The following is a 22477-nucleotide window of genomic DNA, read 5'->3' as shown; positions in this document are numbered from 1 at the left end:
TGCACCATGATGCATTAGTACCTTTCAGAATCCCGGCTTTCCAAAATCCGTGCCCATTCTTGAAAATGTGACCTTCAGTCTTTGTTCCAGATGTATGGATCTTGTATTTAGCTCTATTAAAACGCATATGTGAACCCACCTTACCACGTGATCTAGATTTCTCCATAAAATTAAATTGTCCTTATCATTACTTACTATGCCAGTCATTTTTATGTCATTTGCAAACTTTACCAGCAATGCTTTTATACTTTCTACCAAATCATTAATATTTAATAGCATTGGGCCAAGAAAAGATCCCTTCAGGACCCTATTAGAAACAGCCCTATTGGCTAATGTTTTCCAATGTATAATGACTTTTTTTCAGATCTGTCAGCCAGTTTTAACCCATTTTAAATGAGCAACTTTGATTTTGGTACAAAATCAGGGATATAAGGGGACATAAGTGTCTGTCCACCCACACTGAATCTTCTGCTCAGATTTGTAGCCCACAGACGTTTGCAAGCATACCAGAGGCACGTAACACACTTTGGGTGCTATATAAACAATAAATAGAGAGTTGTTGTTACAATGACAAGTAATTTTTCCTGTCAGTGGCTTTAACTTTGTCATCAAAGCTAAACATTTTAAAACGCTATTTGAAACGCCAATTTAACTGCTGAATGTAGAGCATATGTTAATACACTTTTCTCCACATACAGTAGTGTATGATAAACATTACCAGATTTTCTTACTATTCCTATTTTATGCTACTAAATGCTAAGATAAATGGGTCCACTGAAAATGTATTTCCTTTGGAGGACGCAATCTGCAGGCCACACGTGTAATATGCAGAAATCGTTATGTGTAGGGGTAAATAGCAAGAGCCAACTTTATTAAATCAGAATCTAGATGGACAAAATAAACCATAGCAACGTAAAATTTTAATGTAGATGTTGCTGGAAAATAAAAGGAAGGTATTAAAATATATTTTGAAAGAATAATACAATGTATTCTTTTGTCACGTAATTCAGTAATTCACATCACAGCTGGGCTCTGATAACAAGCTTTGTAATAATTGTATGCTTTTGGCAAGCATCTGATAGGTGTGTAAGTGTCCAATTCTTCACTCACTCACACTAGCTTTACACCAGTGTAACAAGAATTGATTTCAGTGCAATGACTCCTGATTTGTATTTATGAAAGGGAGATCATAATTTGGCCCTAAGACTGAAACATCACCATGAGGACAATTACAGATGTCATCTGACGTCATCAGAGTTTTGAATCCTAAGATCCCTTCCAAACCCAAAATTAATAATTTTGGAAATGCTCAGTGATACAGAGTGAAATCCTGGCCTCATTGAAGTCAATGGCAAAATGTCCATTGATTTTAATGGGACCAAGACTTAATTGATAATCTCTTTATTATATCTAAATATCATAGGGGACATTTTCAAAGACATGAATAGGAGTCAGGCATCCAACTCCCATTGACTTTCAAGCAATATACCCTGGAAGAGTTTTGTACCTTGTTTAGTTGGAGACAATACTGGCAAACAGCAAAGGTGTAGGCAGTGCCACAAAATTTCTTGATCCACAAACAACTCTTTGCAAAATGAGTAGAACATTGGAAAGCATCAAAATCTTAAGCTTTTGGAATTATAGTTAGCAAATAATATGAATTTATTACTTGAGAGTATTTTGTTGTTGTAAAGAGTTAATTTCTTCAGACAAATAACTTCAAAATTTTGAGCCTGACTTTGCCTTGAGTCACATAATGGGAATCACACCTGTGCACTGTGTATATACTTGAGAGTAAAACTAGTAAACAAACGTAAAGGGAGGCATCCACAAGCAAATGTGGATAATGGGCTTTTTCTACAATAATTCATGGGCACTGGTAGGTGAGGGATGGATTTGTGTCAAGCTTGAAGCTCCATGAAGAAAAAATAAATAATAGGTGAACACTGCATAGTACTAGGCAAGTTATAAAAGCTACTGCAATTGGGTAGAAAAAACAGTTTGTCAAATCTTTGGGTTTGTGAGATTTTGTGGTTTTTTTTATGCTAGCAGGATTATTATCTTTAAAAAATATAATTGCATTGAAATGTATCCTTTCTTTAAAGACTAGATAATTGTATTGAAAAGACCTCACATAAAGTCTCCTTGGCATAGAATGCAGTATTGGAGCTTTGCTGACAGAGCCATATTCTGACACTGGTTTTTATGTAAAACTCCCACTGATTTCCATGAGTGCTTCACATCTGGAACAATGGCAGGATGTGTCCCAAAATGGGGATAACACCTGAAAAACTTTAGAGAAACCCAGCAGTCTGTGGACCTGAGAACATCACAAAACTGCTTTACAGAATTATGTTATCATCAAGGGCCAGATCCTACAAATGAGCCCCACATCTGCCCAGGGTTCCCCATCAACTTCAGTTTTGAAGCTTTCAAAGGGAGTTAAGTGGGATGAGGACCTTGGGCTGGGCCTCTGGAGAGGGGCAAATTACACTCTTAAGGCAGGATCCAACTGTAATGTGACTAATATTTTTCCTTCAACGTTTGTATTGAAAGTTAAATATTCACCTGTTTCTTAGAACTAGAAATATTATTAGGTTATTTATTGTTTTTAAAAAATCATGTTAAAATGAGATACTAGAAAGGTCAAAATAGGCTGTGTGAATGATCTTTTTGGAAAAGAAATTAATTCCCAGATTTTTTTCTATTAGCATATTTATGAATTGTCCTTAAAATAGTGCTTATATCATCAATTAGCTGTGCTGTGTTAGGTTCTTTCCATCAGGTTTTTTTCTCTGAACCACCTCTTATAGATTCCCCAGAACAATATTCTTTTTTTTGAAAAAAGCAAAAATACAAAGGCTGGGAGCTTGCACTAGCTCAAACCATATTTTCTACAAAGTCCACCTTTCTAAAATGTTTTTCTAAGCTTTAAACTGTGTGTGTTCCAGATGGCTTTAACCAACTCTTGCTCCATAGTGTATCACAAATTAACTCAAGGAGGCATTATTTCAAATAGCACTGATTTCCCTGTTTAAATAGAATGTTATATCAAGAAAGTAGCTTTTTATATAGTAAAACAAAGATAATAATAAACTAATTCTCATCAGTCAAAGGGATTTATTACTGTTGCGTTCATAAAAACAGATGAACGGTTTTGATGATGTTGCTGTTGCTAGTCCCTAGCTAGTCACTATGCTTATCCTGCTTAGATAACAGAATATGTCAATATAGAGGGTCAAAGGAATAAGGAACTATGTTATATACAGGAATAAAATGATGTTATAAGAGAGAGTTTCATCTAAAAACTCTTGTTTAAACCAAGTTCCAAAACAGAAAACGAAGATCCCAAACTTTCTGTATGCCTTCTTAGAATAGGACAGATTTCCTAATAAATCTAGAAGTGAACAGGAAAGAAGAAAGGACTGCTTATAGTCTAAAATATGCTAAGATGTTCGCAGCACCTGGCATGGCTTAAAACTAAATTGCGTTATCTTATTGTAGGTTCAGAAAACTGTCTTGAACAGAAGCTGAGAACACCTCATCGACGATGTCAGCAGCCCAAAATGCTGAATAGCCCTGAGGACAACATGTACTATAACCAGTTAAATGTGAGTTCAAAGTAGCAATAAAGCTGTTTTACTGGCTTTGTTTCCAGTTAATAATTTGGTTATTAATACCTGTTCCAGCCCCTCCAGTCCCACCCCCACGTTCTTTTGCTCTCGTCTTGAACATGTGCTTATGCTCTTTATCTGTTGCTTTCATGTCAGGATGTCTGCCTTCACGGTGAATAATTGATGTGGTTTATCAAAGACGAGCAAGATGCATGCTTCATCAGGCTCACTTGAGCCCTTTGATCAAAAAAATTATGCTGTGACTTCTGATATTATCAGCATCTGCTTGCATTCAACACAAAATCACTTTGAATTAAAAATTAACGACTTGCTGCTTTGCTTTGACTGTGTGTTCTTGGCCCTCTCCACAGGGAACTCTAGAATATCAAGGGAGCAAGAGAAAGCCAAGAAAACTTGGGTAAATATCTATCTTCTTAGTTCTAAGCAACTGTAAATAGAAGAAGTCCTTTGTGATATTACAGAAAATGGAAAAACTTTCTAGAGAGGTTTCTAAAAATAAACAATTACCATATCTCTGTGCATTGACATTGGACATTTTCTACATAAGCAAATATAAAACATGTATCTATTACTGTCTGCAAACACTAGAACTGGCTCTTACAAAATATTCTCCCCAACTCTCTCACAGTACAAGTCAAACACATTTTAGCTTCCTCTTTTTAAATAAACAAATTTAGTCATAGTAAAAGTTGCTGGACTTAGAGTCTTTGAAGTTGAAACCCATTAGCCTAGAACAAGCATAACATGGACAAAAGCCATGCAGGCTTCCTTTCACCACCTTAGCAATATGCTTCAGCCCTACCTCAGGAGGGACCAGTTCTCAGAGAAGGCAGAGAGGGGAGATTGTTCCTTGCCCACTAGCTCTCGGCTAAGACTGCCACCAATGGTGCTAATTAGTATCATTTGTAATGTGGACACTTTTCACCAGGAGGTGGGCAGAGATCACTAGTGCATTTCACAAAAGCCCCCACCCATCAGTAACAAATTTCTTGTATTACTGACGTGTGCAGCAACTAGTGCACAGCAAAGACATATTAATGAACATTCATTTAGTGACACCCGCACCTTTTCTTTGATGCATTTTTACCCTTTTTTACTCATTTTCTGTACATAGTTATATAAGTGACTTTCTTTTGTTTACAACAATGTTCATGGAAAGCGAAGGTCTTGTGGATACTAATGCAAGTGGGGTTTGTGAGAAGTTTCAAACCAGAATTGTTTGCATGGCTGTCTTGGTATCTCTTTGAGTTACCTCCTCCAGTTTATAAAAATCTGTCCCCCAGTCAGGGAGCAGAAATAATACTGTGTGATTTTAGTGTCCAATCATACATCATGAGAAGCTAAAGACACATTTGGAGCAAATGGGGCCTGATCCAAAACCCACTGAAGATAGTGGGCTTTGGATCAGGCCCATCGTTCACAAACAAATGTTTGCCTATGGAGTTCGAACAATTCTGAATAATGAACATATTTGTAAATATCAAAGTCTGTGTGTGGAAAATTTTCAATCAGACAAAAATGCTACATTTGTGAAATAAAATACTTGCTACAAATAATTGGTCTGACTGTACTGCAGACCTAGCGATGAAAGGCTGTGTGACCTGTTACCAATCCTCAGAGCCATTCAGTTCCCACAGAGAGATTTAAAGCACTGAAAAAGTGGCAGCAAGATTGAGAGAAGTAAAAAGGCTGCATCTTGTTAACAAAATCATCCCATCTTTTCCCCTTCTTGCATTAACACTTTTTCAGTGTTTTCATTTCACCATCCATAGAGAGGTATATTTCTTAAGGTTTTGCAGAACTTCTTTGTACTTTTTATTTTATATACTTAATAAAAATTGTTTGCTTTATGTTTTATTTCAAAGTCAAATCAAAGTGCTTGATGGGGAGGATGAATATTACAAATCATTGTCAGCTGTTGAATCTATCACTGAAGATGACTCACTCAACTCTCCATCTCCTCTTTCCTCAAGAGAAGCATCTTTTGCTCAGAGCTGAACTTCACTATTTACGCTTTGGTCTAATGCTGGTAAGAGTAATTGCACATGTTTAGCAATGCTGGTCTGCATGTGTGTTTGAGAAACAGACAGACATAGTTGCAGCTAATGAAGCCTCTTCAAAATTAGACCCTGATTCTGGAAACACTACCCACCTGAGTTTGTCCCATTTAACTTTACTCATACAAGGAGTCCTGCTGAAGTCAATAAAGTTACTTATAGGTGTAAGTGTTTGCAGGTTCAGGCCCTAAATAGGCATCCCTTCTAAAACAGGATATAATTTTAAACCCAGCAGCATGGCACTGCAGGACTGGGATTTTCCATTAACGTTCAGCATAATTTGGGGTCATAGTAAAAAATATTATATATCATATAGGCCTTTCAGTATTTCATATGGTTTTTTAAAATATAATGAATTAACACAATATAAAGCATTGTGTAAAACCATTTAAAATACTGAATTTATCTGATAAGATAGTATTTAATGAGAGACCGTTTAACACAAGTTTAGTAATGTTCATACTTTCCCTGGAAGAGTTACCAAAAATAGTGGGGGTGCTGAGACCATAGAACCAAACTGTAAACCCTGAATATAATGGAAACCACTTCAAGTCAGGGGGTGCGGCAGTACCTAGTTCCAGCACCTATGAGTCAACCTAGTTTTTAAAACAAATTGATACACTAAATTATTTTGTATCATTTTATAGTGTACTTTTGACTAAAACACAAGACTGGGTATCAGGAGAGCTGGGTTCCCTTCTGAGATCTACATAATCTTAGATAAATTATCTAAGATCTCTGTGATGCAGTTTCCTCATATGCAGAATGTGGATAACATTTCCTTTCCTCTCAGGGGTGTTGTGAAACTTAATTCATTTAGGGTGAAATTCATTGTCCATTTAAGTCAAAGAGGTTTAAACACGTCTAAATTTAGCATATGCTAACATGTATAGGAACATAGGAACTTCCATAATTGCTCAGATCCAAGGTTCATCCTGGCTAGCAGTACCCTGTCTCCAATGGTCAGCATCAGAAGATTCAGAGCAGGATGTACGAACTTTGTAGTAGGTAGCTGGTGTGTGATCCGCCCCCCATGTTCCATCTCATCCTAATCTCAGATATTTAGGTATTACCTTAAACCCTGAAGATGAGGTTTAATATCCCTTTTACAGAATTATAATATCATTAATTATGATAACTCTGGATATTCTTGATATCAATACTCAAACCCCTTTTTTAATCTTAAGTTCTTGATCTCAATAATTTCCTGTTGCAGTGAATTCCATAGTATAATTACCCATTATATGAAAAAGTATTTCCTACATCAGTTTTGAATTTCACATCTTTTAGTTTAACTGAATGTCCCCTTGTTCTTGTGTTATGAGATGAAGGAACAGAAGGTCCCAATCTCCCTTCTCTAGACCAGTCATTATTTTGTGTTCTTTTATCATGTATCCTGTTATTCCTCTCTGTTCGAAGGTAAACAATCCCAAACCTTTCAATTTCTCTTTATTGGAGACTTTTCAGTGCCCTTAAGCATTCTTGTTATCCAGATGAGACCACACCACTGATTTACATAAAGGTGTTATAATAGTTTCTGTAGGATTTACCATCTCATTTCTTATCCGTCCTAAAATCTTGTTTGCTTTTTGACCACAGCTGCACATTGATGGGAGGTCTTCATTTAGCTGTCAACACCGAGATCCCTTTCTTCAGCAGATACCTTTAATTTAGAACCCTTTAAGATGTCTGAGTAGTTTAAATTTTCCTCTCCAGTGTGCATTACTTTGCATTTACTGACATTGAATTCCATTTGCCACTGTGTTGCCCAGTTACCTAATTTGTTTAGGTGTCTCTGAAGTTTCTCACAATCATCTACGGTCCTAACTAACCTAAATAACTTTGTAAATTAAACAACACATGACCTAGTGGATAACCACAGGACAGCTCACTATTAACCTGATACCAGGATGAAAACTAACCATTTAATTTTACTCTTTGCTTTCTGTCTTCTAGACAGCTTTTGATCCATGACAATATTTTGTCTCTCACCATACTCTTCTATGCAGGACCTTGCTGAGGGCCTTTTGGAAGTCTAAATAAATAATATGAACCAGGTCTCCTTTATCCACTACTACATTGACAGGTTTAGAGAATTCTAAAAATTTGTGAGACATGATTTTCCTTTGTAAAACTGTGCGGACTACTCTCTGTACAAATGCTGTGCTGAATTGGGGCCACAGAGCCATAACTCCTTCAATTAAGGGCTGAGAGAGTCTCAGGCTTTGTCTGCACTGGAAAGAATTTGCCAGCTATAGACAGAGGTGAAAGTAAGCCAGTACGGTACGGGTGCAGCGTACCGGTAGGAGCCGGTACATAGCCGACCATACTGACAGAGCCGCTGATGAGAGGCCCAAAAGGGGCAGCTTCCCCGGTGCCTGGCAATTTACAAGGGCCCAGGGTTTCTGGCAGCAGCCAGAGCCAGTGGCCCTTTAAATCGCCACCAGAGTCCTGGGGTTCCCGGCCGCTGCTACCATAGGGTTCCTGTGGTGATTTAAAGGGCCTGGGGCTTCCAGCCACCACTACTGCTATCGCACCAGCAGCCAGAGCCCCAGGCCCTTTAAATCGCTGCCCTGGGATAGCGACGGCAGCTGGGAGCCTCAGGGCTCCAGTGGCAATTTAAAGGGTCCAGGGTTCCAGCCCTTTAAATTGCCGCTGGGAGCCCTGGGCCCTTTAAATCACCTCCAGGTCATGCTGAAAGGCTGGCTGGCAGAGTCTGACCCCAGTCCCGCCCCTTCTGCCCAAGCCTCCCCCCTTCCGGTTGAGCTGCCCCCCATTTCTCAGGACCCTGGCCGCCCTGCGTACCGTTAAGTCCCTTAAGTTACTTTCACCAATGGCTATAGCTGTACTGGTAACCATCCTAGTGGGGATGCAGTTTATGCCAGTTTCCTGAATAAAAGAAGCTACACCAGCAAAAGGACTTTATAACTGGTATAACTGCATCTTCACAGAGCTTTTGCTGCCATAACAATGTCCTGTCTTCAGTGAACATGGAGAACAATTAATCATCGTCCTTTTTATAATAGCCCTTAACATATTTGAAGACTTTTATTGGGTCCCTCAATCTTCTTTTTTCAAGATAAAACATGTCCAGTTTCTTCAATCTTTCCTAAAGCTTTGGGGTAGGAAAAGGGAGGCAGCCAGAGAGTCTAGCAAAAGCCTCAAGTCTCTCCTAGCGGTCGCAGTACTGCTCCTGCAATCTGGCATATGAGGCTGAGTGAAAAGTCAGAAGGTTGAAAAGGAATATTTCCCATTCATGTTCTTGTCTTCATTCTCCATCAAAAACCTGACAGAATGGCTGGCAGGATCAAAGGCCAAAGAGTTGAAAGCAATGGGCCATGACCTTGGATTATGGAGAACACTGAATGTGTGAGGGTGCGTGTTAGAATCTTTAAAGTACAGATAGTTCTGAATGAGAACATGTGGGCAGCTGCAAATGAGTTAGTGACATCCATAAGTGCAGTTCAAATATGGCTGGTAATTAATACGATGGATGGATGTTTGTTTCCCTCTCTCCAGGAATCTCTTGGATGCCCATCAGCCTATTTCCATCTCACTAAAATTTGTCATGAATGAGCATCCTTTGTACTATCTCAAGAGAAAACATTTTCTTGAGATAATTTGCTAAGGCTCAAAGTGCTAGAATTTATGAGAAGTCAGAATGGGAAATAAAACTGTCTTGAAGAAAGTCACGTGAAAGTGTGGGCTCCCCTACTGACTTAGGTCACAGGACCCTCAAAAATATATGGTTTCTTCATAGTGCAATTGTTTGTGTCTCAAAGACATTCATAAAAAAGCAGTTTTAAAAGTAGTTTTATGTATTTTTAAATGCAGAAAGCCAGGACATATGACTGTAATCCACATTATTGTCACAGGCAGTTTAATTATAGGTTGTCAGTTGTATATTATTTGGTGGTAGCCAAGCTTTGCACATAAGTAACAGGGAACAAAAATCATAAACTCAATATGTTTATAATTCTATCATTACACCTAATATTGCCCTAGCTCAACTAAGCACATAAACCCATGTTTAATTTTAAGCATGTCTGTAATCCCAGCTCTATTCAACAAAGCTCTTAAACCCATGTTTAGATGCTTTGCTGAACTGGGGCCTTGGTCAGTGAAAGCTGTGTCAAGGCATTAAATTGTAAAACACAAGGAAGACACTTAACAGTTTTTTCTGTTATTAAGCATAAGCATTTACTAATCTTAGATCTTCTGGCATTCTTTTTAAAGGATGGTATGCCATAGTCTTCTTTGAGTGATTGCTCGTATCGATTCCAATTAGGCATGTGCACGCCGCGTGCAAAGTCGTCTGAAAGTTTTTCCCCTAGCAGCACCCATTGGGTCGGCTGCAGAGCCCCCTGGAGTGGCACCTCCATAGTGCTCTATATATAACCCTGCCGACCCAATGCCTCCTCAGTTCCTTCTTACCACCAGAGATGGTCATTGGAACTGTGGCATCTTGCTTTCCAAGCTCTCCACGTTTCCCTAGCTTCTCTTTTGGACTGTTTGTATTTTGTAGTTGTTTAGTTCTTAGTGCTGCAGACTTGGCAGCGCTCACCTTGTCCTCAGGGATACCTATGCGGCTTAGTTCATGGCTGCAAGCCTCGGGGCTCTCGTCTGAGGTTCAGCAAACTATGCAAGACCTATCCTTTGACGAGGTGGGCCTATCTGCCAAACAGACTGACTCCAGACTACATAGCGTCAAAGACTCCAGAGCGACAATGAAATCTTTGGGTATTCATACCCCTGCAACCCAACAAAAGCCCTTTAAGCCCCAACCACTGCAACAGCACCTGTATCCTCCTTGGCTGAGGCCGGATATTTACAGGGGCAGGGGTAAGAATGGCAGGCATAAGCCTTCCCATTCCCCTGTCTGGACAGAGCCTGACTAAGCCTTCATCGGGCTCAAAACAGACATTTTGAAGGTACGCTCGAGGACAGAGCACTTATCTCAACGCCAGATCCTTCCCCTTGTTTTTGAACCGTCTATCCCACTTCTACCGTGGTTGGTCCCAAATAACATCAGACCACTGGGTTCTTTGCACGGTGGAAGTGGGATATTCTCTCCAGTTCTGCTCCTACCCTCCCTCCCACACCCCTTCCCCATCCCTCTTCAGGGACCCTTTAATGAGCAACTCCTTAACCAGGAGGTGCAGGCGCTCCTCCCCATAGGAGCAAGGGAGGAGGTTCCTCGGGATCTCAGGAGCAAGGGATTCTATTCCCTCTACTTCCTAATCCCCAAAGCCAAGGGGGGTCTAAGACCGATTCTAGACCTGGGAGGACTCAACAAGTTCATGGTAAAGTTGAAGATCCGCATGATTTCCCTCAATACAATTATCCCTTCTCTGGATCTAGGAGACTGGTTTGCCGCCCTCTACATAAAAGGTGCATACTTTCACACAGATGCTTTCAAGGTTCACAATCAACCAAAAACATTATCAGTTCATGGTCCTTCCCTTTGGCCTGTCGACGGCCCCACCAGGGTTCACCAAGTGCATGTCGGTGGCAGGGCTGCCCAAAGGATTCAGGGGGCCTAGGGCACAGCAATTTCGGGGGCCCCTTCCCTAAAAAAAATTGCAATACTATATTCTCGTGGGGGGCCCTGTGGGGCGTGGGGCATATTGCCCCACTTGCTCCCCCACCACGGGTGGCCCTGGGAAAAATAAACCTTCCACACCTCGGCACAAACCCAGTTTTGAGAAAACTTCTTTACAAGGTATCACTGGTTCTCAGCATCAGCTAGTGCTAAAAGGCACTAAAGCTCATTAAAAGAGTTGGACAAATATTTTCCATCAAAACTTTTTTTGGATCGAAAACTAGGGGTTTTTAAAAAGCAGAAAAAAAATCATGGACAATGTCTGCTTTCCTTCAAAGTTTGTTGTGGGTTTTTTTTATTGAAAAGCTGAAATTAGTCTGCCAAAACCTGAATATGGTTTGGGGTTTCAGAAGTGTGTGGCCAAATATTTGCTGCTTGCTGTGTTTGATTGTTTAAAGAAACAAAAAAAAAATTCTGCTTAAAAAAAATCCAAAACTTTTGAACCACCTCAGCTTGTGACCAAACGCCTGAGCCCATCCAGTCAGATTTTTTTCCAGATTTCAGATACTCTGCCGCCTTCCTTAACTCATATCTGTCTCCATAACTTTAGATTCATTTAGCTTAGAACATAAGAACAGCCATACTGGGTCAAACCAAAGGTCCATCCATCCCAGTATCCTGTCTACCGATAACGGCCAATGCCAAGTGCCCCAGAAGGAACCTAACAGGTAATGATCAAGTGATCTCTCTCTTGCCATCCATCTCCACCCTCTGACAAACAGAGGCTAGGAACACCATTCCATACCCATCCTGGCTAATAGCCATTTATGGACTTAACCTCCATGCATTTATCTAATGGAAAAGCTAACAGCTTGGCTAACAGCTTGGCTCAACCTGCTGAATGAGCTTTAGAGTAGGGAAGGCTGTACCTCCCAAACAGCCTGGCCCTACCCCCTATCCTACCCCCATCCACTTCCTGCCCCCCGACTGCCCGCCCCCCCTCAGAATCCCTGACCCATCCTGCTCCTTGTCCCCTCACCGTCCCCCAGAGACACCCCCCAACCATCACCCTGGGACCTCACCCCTGCTCCCTGTCTCCTATCCACCCCCCCACACTGAGTCCTGACCCCCAGAACGCCCACAATCCACCCCCCCATTTCCTGTCCACTGACTGCCCCTACAACCTCTGCCCCCTCCCTGTACCCGGGACTCCCTGCCCCTTATCCAACCCCCCCCCCCGACTCTCCCCTCACCCAGAGCCTCAGCACACCACATCCAGGAGCATCCCATAACAGCTGCACACCATGGCTCCGACGGGGCTCCTGAGCTCCTCCCCGCTCAGAACTGCATGGTAAGGGGGCGGACCCGAGAGCTCCAATGGGGCCCAAGCTCCCTCTGCTCAGCCTGGAGCTCGCAGCCCCACCCCCTTACCATGCAGCTCTGAGCAGGGAGAAGCTCAGGCCCCGCCAGAGCCATGGTGTGCAGCTGTTCAGGGACGCTCCTGGATGTGCTGAGGCTCGGGAGAGGGGCGGAGGCAGGGTCAGGCCAGGGCGGGAGCCTTGGCTGTTCTCGTGGGGGCCCCTGTGGAGCCCGGGGCCTGGGACAAATTGCCCCACTTGCCCCCCTCCGCGTATGGCCCTGGTCGGTGATAGCAGCTTTCCGCCAAAGGAGGCAGGTGCAGGTTTACTCTTACCTCAACAATTGGCTGCTCATGGGGCACCCCAGAGAGCAGGTGGAGTCGCAGGTCTGTATGGCCACATCCACAGTCAAGAGACTGTGTCTCCTCCGCAATGTGAACAAGTCAACCTTGTCACCAACCCAGAGAATAGAGTTTATCGGAGCAGTGTTGGACTTGGTCCAGGCAAGCGCATGTCTGCCAGAGTCCCAATTCCAAGCCACGGCGAGCATCATTCAATGCATGAGAGTGTACCCAACCACTACAGCAAGGAATTGCCTCAGACTCCTCGGTCACATGGAGGCCTTCTCATACGTGCCAGGCTGAGACTCAGGCCTCTGCAGAGGTGGCTCGCTTCAACATACCACCCGTGGCATGACAGCCTGGGACTAGGGGTCATTGTGCTGCAGCAGGTGCTAGAGTCGCTCCAGTGGTGGCTCGATGCTCAAATAGTCTGCGAAGAAATCCCCTTCAGAAGCCCTTATCTGTCCTTATCTCTAGTTACGGATGTGTCAGCTCCAGGTTGGGGCGCACATCTGGGAGATCTCCGAACACAGGGCCTCTGGTCACAGGATGAGCTCTCTCTCCATATCAATATCAAAGAGCTCACAGTGGTGCAACTTGCATGCCAGGCCTTTGGGTCTCATCTGCAAGGCCAGCATGTGGCAGTCCTGACAGACAACACCACTGCAATGTTTTAAATCAGCAATCAGGGTGGAACCCAGTCCTCACCCCTCTGTCAGGAGGTTCTCAGACTCTGGGAATTTTATATAGCCCATTCCATTCACCTGGAAGCATCATATCTGCCAGGAGTCCAGAACATACTGATGGACCACCTCAGCAGGGCCTTCCACAGCCACGCGTGGTCCATCCAGCCAGATGTTATTCACTCCATCTTCCAGAGGTCAAGGTCATACTCAAGGTCCACAGAGACAAGGCAGAGATCATTCTGGTGGCACCAGCATGGCCTTGACAACACTGGAACACCACGCTTCTGGATCTGTCAGTCGACGTCCCAGTCACGTTGCCGCTCCTCCTCGACTTGATCACTCAGGACCAGGGTCACCTATATCACCAAGACCTCCGGTCCCTCCACTTCATGGCCTAGAAGCTTCATGGCTGAACACTATGGAGCTCCTGTGCTTGGAGCAGGTAAGGGAGGTCTTACTCGGCAGCAGAAAGCCCTCCACAAGGACCACATACCTGGTGAAGTGGAAGAGGTTCACCTGCTCGTGTGACCAATGTCATATGCCCCCACTTCATGTGCTGTTACCTCTTATTCTGGAGTATCTTCTGCACCTGAAACAGCAAGGCCTGACAGTGTCATCTGTAAAGGTACACCTAGCAGCTATCTTGGTTTTCCACCCTGGAGTCTCTGGATGCTCCGTCTTCACCAACCCCCTGGTTGGACAGTTCCTCAAGGGTCTGGACCATCTACATCCCCAGATTAGACAGCCTGTTCCTGGGTGGGACCTTAATTTGGTCCTCTCCAAATTATTGGGGTCCCATTTGAGCTGCTGGTGACTTGCTTCCTTCTCTACCTATCATGGAAGGTAGCCTTCCTAATTGCCATCACATCAGCAAGAAGGGTGTCGGCGTTAAAGGCCCTTACCTCCAACCCACCTTATACAGTTTTCCACAAGGACAAGGTGCAGCTCAAATCCCACCTGGCCTTTCTTCCGAAGGTTGTGTCACATTTCCATACCAGCCAAAACACATTCCCACCTGTTTTTTATCCAGAGCCTCATGCCAGTAGCTATGAAAAGAGGCTGCACTCTCTGGATGTCTGGCGGACGCTAGCCTTCCAAATTGAGCTCACTAAGCTGTTCAGGAAGTCGAACCAGTTGTTCATAGTCGTGGCAGACTGGATGAAAGGACTCCTGGTCCGTCTCAAAGAATATCTTCCTGGATCATGTCCTGCATCCGCATGTGCTACAAGCTGGCCAAGACAGAGCACACTCCACAAGGGCACAGGCCTCATCAGTGGCGTTTCTGGCCCAGGTTCCAGTACAAGAAATCTTCAGGGCAGCAACTTGGTCCTTGGTGCACCTCTCATTACTCCAGCATGCCAGAAATGATGCAGCTTTCTGCAGAGCAATGCTCCAATCAGCGATTCCATAACTCTGACCCCATCGCCTAAGTAAGGCTTGGGAGTCACCTAATTGGAATCGATATGAGCAATCACTCAAAGAAGAAAAAAGAGTTACTCACTTTCTTGTAACTGTTGTTCTTCAAGATGTGTTGCTCATGTCCATTCCAAACCCACCTGCCTTCCCCTCTGTTGGAGTAGCCGGCAAGAATGAACTGAGGAGGCACCAGGTCGGCAGGGTCATATATACAGTACTATGGTGGCCCCGCTCCGGGTGTTCCACAGCCAACCCGATAGGTGCAGCTAGGGGAAAAACTTTCTGACGACTGTGCATGCAGCGCGCGCACACCTAAATGGAATGGATATGAGCAATCACTCAAACAACAACAGTTAAGAGAAAGTGAGTTACCATTTTTCTCCCAGTGAAATTGCTTGCAGAATAAAGTAGTATTAACTATGGGTGAAGCTAGCAGAAGCTAACCCCAAATGATTGGATTTACAACATTAAGCACTGATTACTGAATACTCTAATAGCGAGCCATTCTGGAAATGTAATTGGATAAGAATTGTGTCCACAGCAAGTCTGTTCTTCCTATTACTTTTGTACCCTGTCCTCCCTTCTCCACCTGCTTCTTTGTCACATCCACCTGTGTATTGTTTTCTAGATTTTAAATCTTTTGGAGTAGGGACTGCCATTTACTTCCTGTTTGTGCACTGACTAGGAGAACAGGGGAATGGGGTCCCAATGACGTGGCTGAGGCATCTAGGCACTACCATAATATTAATGTTTTGTAATAATAATAATAATGCAGTGCCCAATAGACATAAATATAGCTGCCTACATCTCTGCATCCTCCCCCAGATGTATATTGCTCACTACATCTACATGTAGGTTTAGTGCCTAGAGACCTCAGAAGGGTAACTTCCTTCTCATCCTTAATTTAGTGCATTCATACACTTTCATTTCATGGTTTTGCTGTTAAGGGCCACATCCTCAGCTGCTGTCAATCAGTGTATCTACACTGAAGTCAGCTAAAAACTTGAGATTTTGTTGTCACTGACTGTCTGATTTCATTTGCTCAGGCTTGTTCTGTTCACAGTGAAAGGGGCAGGGTATTGCACTGCTTCTGAAGAAACACAGTCTCACATTGCTGCAGTCTTGAACAAAAGCTGCTTTTTCAAAGAACCACCATGCAGGGTCAAATCCTGCAGGCCAGGAGTGGGGAGCCTTGCAGGGAGGAAGTTCTGTGGCATCCTATCCATCATGAGACCAGACCCCATCAGCTGTTTGGGAGTTCTCATCTTGTTTCATTGCTGGGAGAGAAGAGGTTTCTCAGCCCTCCCACTGTCGTCCTAGCTGAACCCGCTCCCCCATAGGGAGCTTGGCAAAGAAACCAACACCCTGGTGGCCCCACTGCCTTATATGGACATGGGAAGGTAGAGTCTGATTCTGCTTTAAGGTGAAAGGGTGGCCTGTGTATGCAGGACTCAGCTCTATAGTGGCTATGAGGAGGTAATTGAATCTTCCCCCTCAGGATTCAATTACTGTTCCATGAGTGCAGAGCTCTGATGGGGCTTTGGAGCTGCTGAGCAGAAGGGTCAAGAACTGGCCCAGGCTACTCCACCCCAGCGATCAAACAAAATGCATGCAGAATTACGTTCCAGTTCTGATATATGTATTCTTGTATTCTCTTGAGGTATAGAATATTTCATTACATTAACAGATGCACAGCCTTTTCTCCTGGGGTCCTCCCAACAGTTAACCCAGCAATCTCATATCATTAACCAGCAGACCAGATGGATTTCTCAATCCCACATTGATTGATAAATAACTGACCCTCATCCCTGATGTTCCTAACAGTAAATATCCCCCTCAAAAAAATGTCCCCCTCAAATTGTCCTCCCACCAAGTACATGGGAGAAAAAATGGGCCATGCAGTGTGACCAAGGGTGTTAATAGATCTGAGCTTAGATGGACCAAGGGGAGAAATGAATGACGCTGAGTTCCAGAGTAAAGTATCTTCCCAGAGAGGACCCTGCCAGCCACTCTCTACACTTTATACCAGAGAAACTCCAGCTTGAGTGCCATTACTGATCGCACCTCTGGCTTTTTGGTCATGGTTGGACTTGTGGTTAAGGTACTGGCCTGGGAGCCAGGAGATCTGTGTTCAGTACCCAGTTCTGTCACAGATTTTGTCTGGGACTTTGAATGAGTCATTTAGTCTCTCTGTGCCTCAGTTCCCCATCTGTAAAATGAGGATAATTACTTTCTCCCATCTCTTGTCTTGTCTTCTCTATTTTAATTGTAAGCTCTTTGGAGCAGGAGCTGTTTCTTACTGTATCTTTATATAGTGCCTTGCACAATGGGGCAATATTTGTTCATTCTCTGCTCACATTAGGGGCTGGGAGGTCACTTAATAAGATATTTTAGTATTGTAAAATGCTTGGAGAGGATGTACATCAGTCATTTAAGACAGGTGTCCTTTAACATAGGTATCACCATATTTTTAAAATGAAAATATCACAGGGTTCTGAGTTGCCTGGAAGGAAATGAATGGATATCTTTATATAATAACCATTATTTTATTCTATTATACGTATGATAAGTCTGGTTGTTTGTTTTCAGGGCCAGATTAACGCAGGGGCTGGCTTTAGGGGCTGCAGCCCAGGGCCCCGATGTAAGGGGCACCCCGGCACAGCAGTGCTCAGGCAGGCTGCCTGCATGCTGTGGCCCCACACCACTCCCAGAAGCAGCCTGATGCTGGCACATCTCTGCAGCCCATGGCAGGGGGGAGGCGGCTCCGCACTATCCCCGCCCCCAGGACTGTCCCCACAGCTTCAGTTGGAAACTGGACAATGAGAACTGCGAGGACAGCACTTGTGGGTGTGGGCAGCACACTGAGACACACTGTCCTCCTTCCCCGAGGGGCGCGCAGAGATGTGCCAGCAGCCATCCACTTCCGGGAGTGGTGTGGGGCCACGGCATGCATGCAGGCAACCTGTCTGAGCCCTGCTGCACCACCGGCCGAGAGCTGCTTGTGGTAAGCGCTTCCCAGCCAGACCCTACACCTTATACCCCCTCCTGCACCCAAACCCCTTGCCCCAGATCAGAATCCCCTCCTGCACCCAAACTCCCTCCCAGAAAGAAACTAATATAACAGCTGTTCTAAGGTAAGAAGTAGGCTATTTTGAATTAACTTAACTATATTATATGTGTTTTAAGACTGAAATGTAACCGCAGAATGACTTTATGTTAATTAAAAGCAGGGCTGTCAAGTGATTAAAAAAATTAATTGCACGATTAATCACACTGTTAAACAATAATAGAATACCATTTATTTAAACTTTTTTTATGTTTTCTACATTTTCAAATATATTGATTTAAATTACAACACAGAAAACAAAGTGTACACTGCTCACTTTATTTTTATTACAAGTATTTGCACTGTAAAAAAAAATAGTATTTTTCAGTTCACCAAATACAAGTACTGTAGTGCAATCTCTTTATCATGAAAGTGAAACTTACAAATGTAGAATTATGTACAAAAAAAACTGCATTCAAAAGTAATACATGGTAAAATTTTGGAGCCTGCAAGTCCACTCAGTCCTACTACTTGTTCAGCCAATCACTCAGACAAACAAGTTTGTTTATATTTGCAGGAGATAATGCTGCCTGCTTCTTATTTACAATGTCACCTGAAAGTGAGAACAGGCACTCTCATGGCACTGTTGTAGCTGGCATCACAAGATGTTTTCATGCCAGATGCACTAAAACAGTGGTTCTTAAGCTTTTGTACTGGTGACCCCTTTCACAAAGCAAGCCTCTAAGTGTGACCCACCCCTTATAAATTAAAAACACTTCTTAATATATTTAACACCATTATAAATGCTGGAGGCAAAGCGGGGCTTGGGGTGGAAGCAGACAGCTCATGACCCCCCATGTAATAACCTTGAGACCCCCTGAGGGGTCTCGACCCCCAGTTTGAGAACTCCTGCACTAAAGATTCATATATCCCTTCATGCTTCAGTTACCATTCCAAGAAACATGTGTCCGTGGTGATTATGGGTTCTGCTCGATAACAATCCAAAGCAGTGCAGACTGACGCACGTTCATTTTCATTATCTGAGTCAGATGCCACCAGCAGAAGGTTAATTTTCTTTTTTGGTGGTTCAGGTTCTGTAGTTTCCGCAGCAGAGTGTTGCTCTTTTAAGACTTCTGAAAGCATGCTCCACACCTCGTCCCTTTCAGATTTTGGAAGGCACTTCAGATTTTTAAACTTTGGGTAGAGTGCTGTAGCTATCTTTAGAAATCTCACATTGGTACCTTATTTGCATTGTGTCAAATCTGTAGTGAAAGTGTTCTTAAAACGAACAACATGTGCTGGGTTGTCATCCGAGGCTGCTATAACATGAAATATATGGCAGAATGCAGGTAAAACAAAGTAGGAGACGTACAATTCTCCCCCAAGGAGTAAAGTCATAAATGTAATTAACACATTTTTTTTAAGGAGCATCAGCAGCATGGAAACATGTCCTCTGGAATGGTGGCCAAAGCATGAAGGGGCATACAAATGTTTCGCATATCTGGCACGTGAATACCTTGCAATGCCAGCTACAAAAGTGCAATGCAAATGCCTGTTCTCACTTTCTGGTGACATTGTAAATAAGAAGAGGGCAGCATTATCTCCTGTAAATGTAAACAGACTTGTTTGTCTTAGTGATTGCCTGAACAAGAAGTAGGACTGAGTGGACTTGTAGGCTCTGAAGTTTTACATTGTTTTGTTTTTGAGTGCAGTTATGTAAAAAAACAAATCTAACAAATTTGTAAGTTGCACTTTCACGACAAAGAGAGTGCACTACAGTACTTGTATGAGGTGGACTGAAAAATACTATTTATTTTGTTTATCATTTTTACAGTGCAAATTTTTGTAATAAAAAATAATACACACTTTGATTTCAATTACAACACAGAATACAATATATATGAAAATGTAGATAAACATTCAAAATGTTTAATAAATTTCAATTGGTATTCTATTGTTTAATAGTGCGATTAAAACTGATTAATTGCGATTAATTTTTTTTAGTTAATCACGTGAGTTAACTATGATTAATTGACAGCCCTAATTAAAAGGCAAGTTTAGTATAGCGTTAGTAGCTTCAATGCTTTAATTGAAATCATTTTGTTTTAAATTAGGAAAAAGTTTTGTATACAGGGGCCCCAAAATATCTAATAGCCCCGGGTCCACAGAAGAGTTAATCGGCCCTGTTTGTTTGTATGGGTTTTTACAGTTACAGGTGAAAATATAAAAATGAGTTTGAAGGAGTTAGCTCTGAGTGTTTATGAAACCCAATCCAAATTCTCCAGTAGCCAAATAGATTACATGCATTTGTCCTCCAGTGTCAGAAGGAAATGGGGAAAAGGATACAGGAAAAAGCTATCAAGAAAGGTGATATATAGAGCTGGTGGAAACATTTTCGACAGAAGTTTTCCACTGGAAAATTCAGTTTTGTCAAAATCAAAACACTTTGCTGGAAATTTCAATTTTGACAACATTTTCAATGGGGAAAAATCAAAATGAATCATTTCAACTTCTTCATTTCAGTAATGTTGAAACACTTTGTTTTCACTATGTCATTTCAATTCATTTAGTTTTGATGTATATTGTTTAAATATTAATTTTAAAATTATATGATATATAACATAATCATAATGTATTTGATATTTTATATGATATTTTTGCATTATTGAAACTAAAAAAATTTTCTTTATCTAAATGAAATGTTTCAATGGTTCTGCCTCAAAAAATTTCCAAAATTTTGAAATGTCAGATTTTTGTTCTGATTCAGAATAAAAACAAATTTCAAAATATTGACATTTCAGTGGAAATTTTCCAAACAGCTCTAGTTATAAAGGGAGGGGGAGAGAGAGAGAGATTATTGGTGAAAGAAAACTAGAGGGAAACCTTGACTTCCAGTGAGCAGCAATGGTGAGCTGATATCTAATACCAGCTGCCTAGAGGGCCTTCAGAGTGCGCAGAATACAGGTCTTGTTGTGAACTAGCTAGTTCAAAGATTGTTAGACAGTATGTGTAATAAAATAAGAAAACCTTATCTTCAGGCAAAGAGTTGACTGAAAGCTAAATCCCAGCATGGGGGCCTCAATGACAATATTCCCGGTGACTTCAATGGGAGCAGGAGCAGGCCCATGACGAGGAAATTTTCTGCCTTCCTGTTATATTGGGATGAAAATTTCTCCCGGTGCTGACAAAAAAAAAAGTGCAATAAGCATTTGGTGATTAATTTTAAATAATGGTGCCGCTAGTTCATGCATTTTCAGCCTGTTTCTCATTGACCCATTTACACCACTCTAGCACTATAAAGGAGCCCCAGAGCAGGCATAAATTACATCCACTTTATATTTTCACCCACTTTAAGAAATGTGTTGAATATAGTGTTGAGCCAGGCCCCTCAAAGTATGTCTGCACAGGGATAAAAAACCCGCAGCTGGCCTGGGTCAGCTGACTTGGCCTCATGAGGCTTGTGCTCTGGGGCTGAAAAATTGTTGTGTAGATGCTCGAGCTGGAGCCCACGCTCTGGGAGCCTGTGAGGGAGAAGGTCCCAGAGCTCAGCCCCATACTCACTTGCCAACAGATATTGAGAGGAGGCTACGGATTTCATGCAAGTGAGTATAGTCAGCCAAACATAACTATTGTCAGAAATGAGGTCTGGTGTTGGAAATAGAGAATCCTCACAACAATTTCTTCTTTGGTCCAAGTCAGGAGACACATAATATGGGGGAAAGGATGGTGCTATCAGGAATAGGGAGAGAAAAGGTAGTCTTGTGGCTAAAGAAGATGGCTGGAAGTTGGAAAATCTGGGTTGTGTCACCAGTTCTTCCACTAACTTCCTCTGCATCTTCCGGATGCTGAGTTTCACCATTTGTAAAATGTGATGATGATGATGATGATGATGATAGCACTAATAACTTACCTATCTTACAATGGTGTTGTGAGGCTTACTCCATTCATGTTTGCAGGGTGTTTGGAAGCTACTATTTAAGCAAAAGCAAATTCTGTCATCCTAAACATTAAAACGTTTAATGCTTAAACTTAGGGCATGGCTCTGCTGCCCCACAGTTTGGACTACAGGCTTGTGACTAGCAGTGTGCACCAAACTACTGTGCTGCAACTCCTCTCTGTGGATGCTGCAGGCTTGAACTAAAAGGGTCCTAGTACACATTAATGTAATCCTGTTTGAAGAAACTTACTTTAGTGCAAAGGAGGAATCTTTTAGTTCTTGCCCACAGCATCCGCAAGAGGGGAATTGCAGCACTTTGGTGTGCACTGCCATTCACATCCCTGTAGTCGGAACTGCAGGGCTGTATAGACAAGCCCCTACTTAGATTCCATAGGGGAAATTGTTTACTGGAGCTCAGATTCCAACTGCCTAATTCTGATCTCTCCATTTTATAAATCA

At 42.4% G+C, this 22477-nt stretch overlaps 1 protein-coding gene across 1 annotated transcript in view; it reads left to right on the top strand.

Moving 5' to 3' along the window:
* Positions 1–22477, top strand: part of MYO3B (myosin IIIB) — a 394363-nt gene that overhangs the window by 349548 nt on the left and 22338 nt on the right. Inside the window, exons 34-36 of the mRNA XM_030580743.1 lie at positions 3505–3611; positions 3986–4032; positions 5501–5664. The gene's annotated coding sequence lies outside the window, so the exon portion shown is untranslated. The remainder of the gene's footprint in view (positions 1–3504; positions 3612–3985; positions 4033–5500; positions 5665–22477) is intronic.

Source organism: Gopherus evgoodei, chromosome 11 (genome assembly GCF_007399415.2).
Source record: "Gopherus evgoodei ecotype Sinaloan lineage chromosome 11, rGopEvg1_v1.p, whole genome shotgun sequence".
Lineage (NCBI taxonomy): Eukaryota > Metazoa > Chordata > Testudines > Testudinidae > Gopherus > Gopherus evgoodei.
The sequence above is the reverse complement of the archived record's forward strand: the minus strand, read 5'-3'. Positions and strand labels throughout refer to the sequence as shown.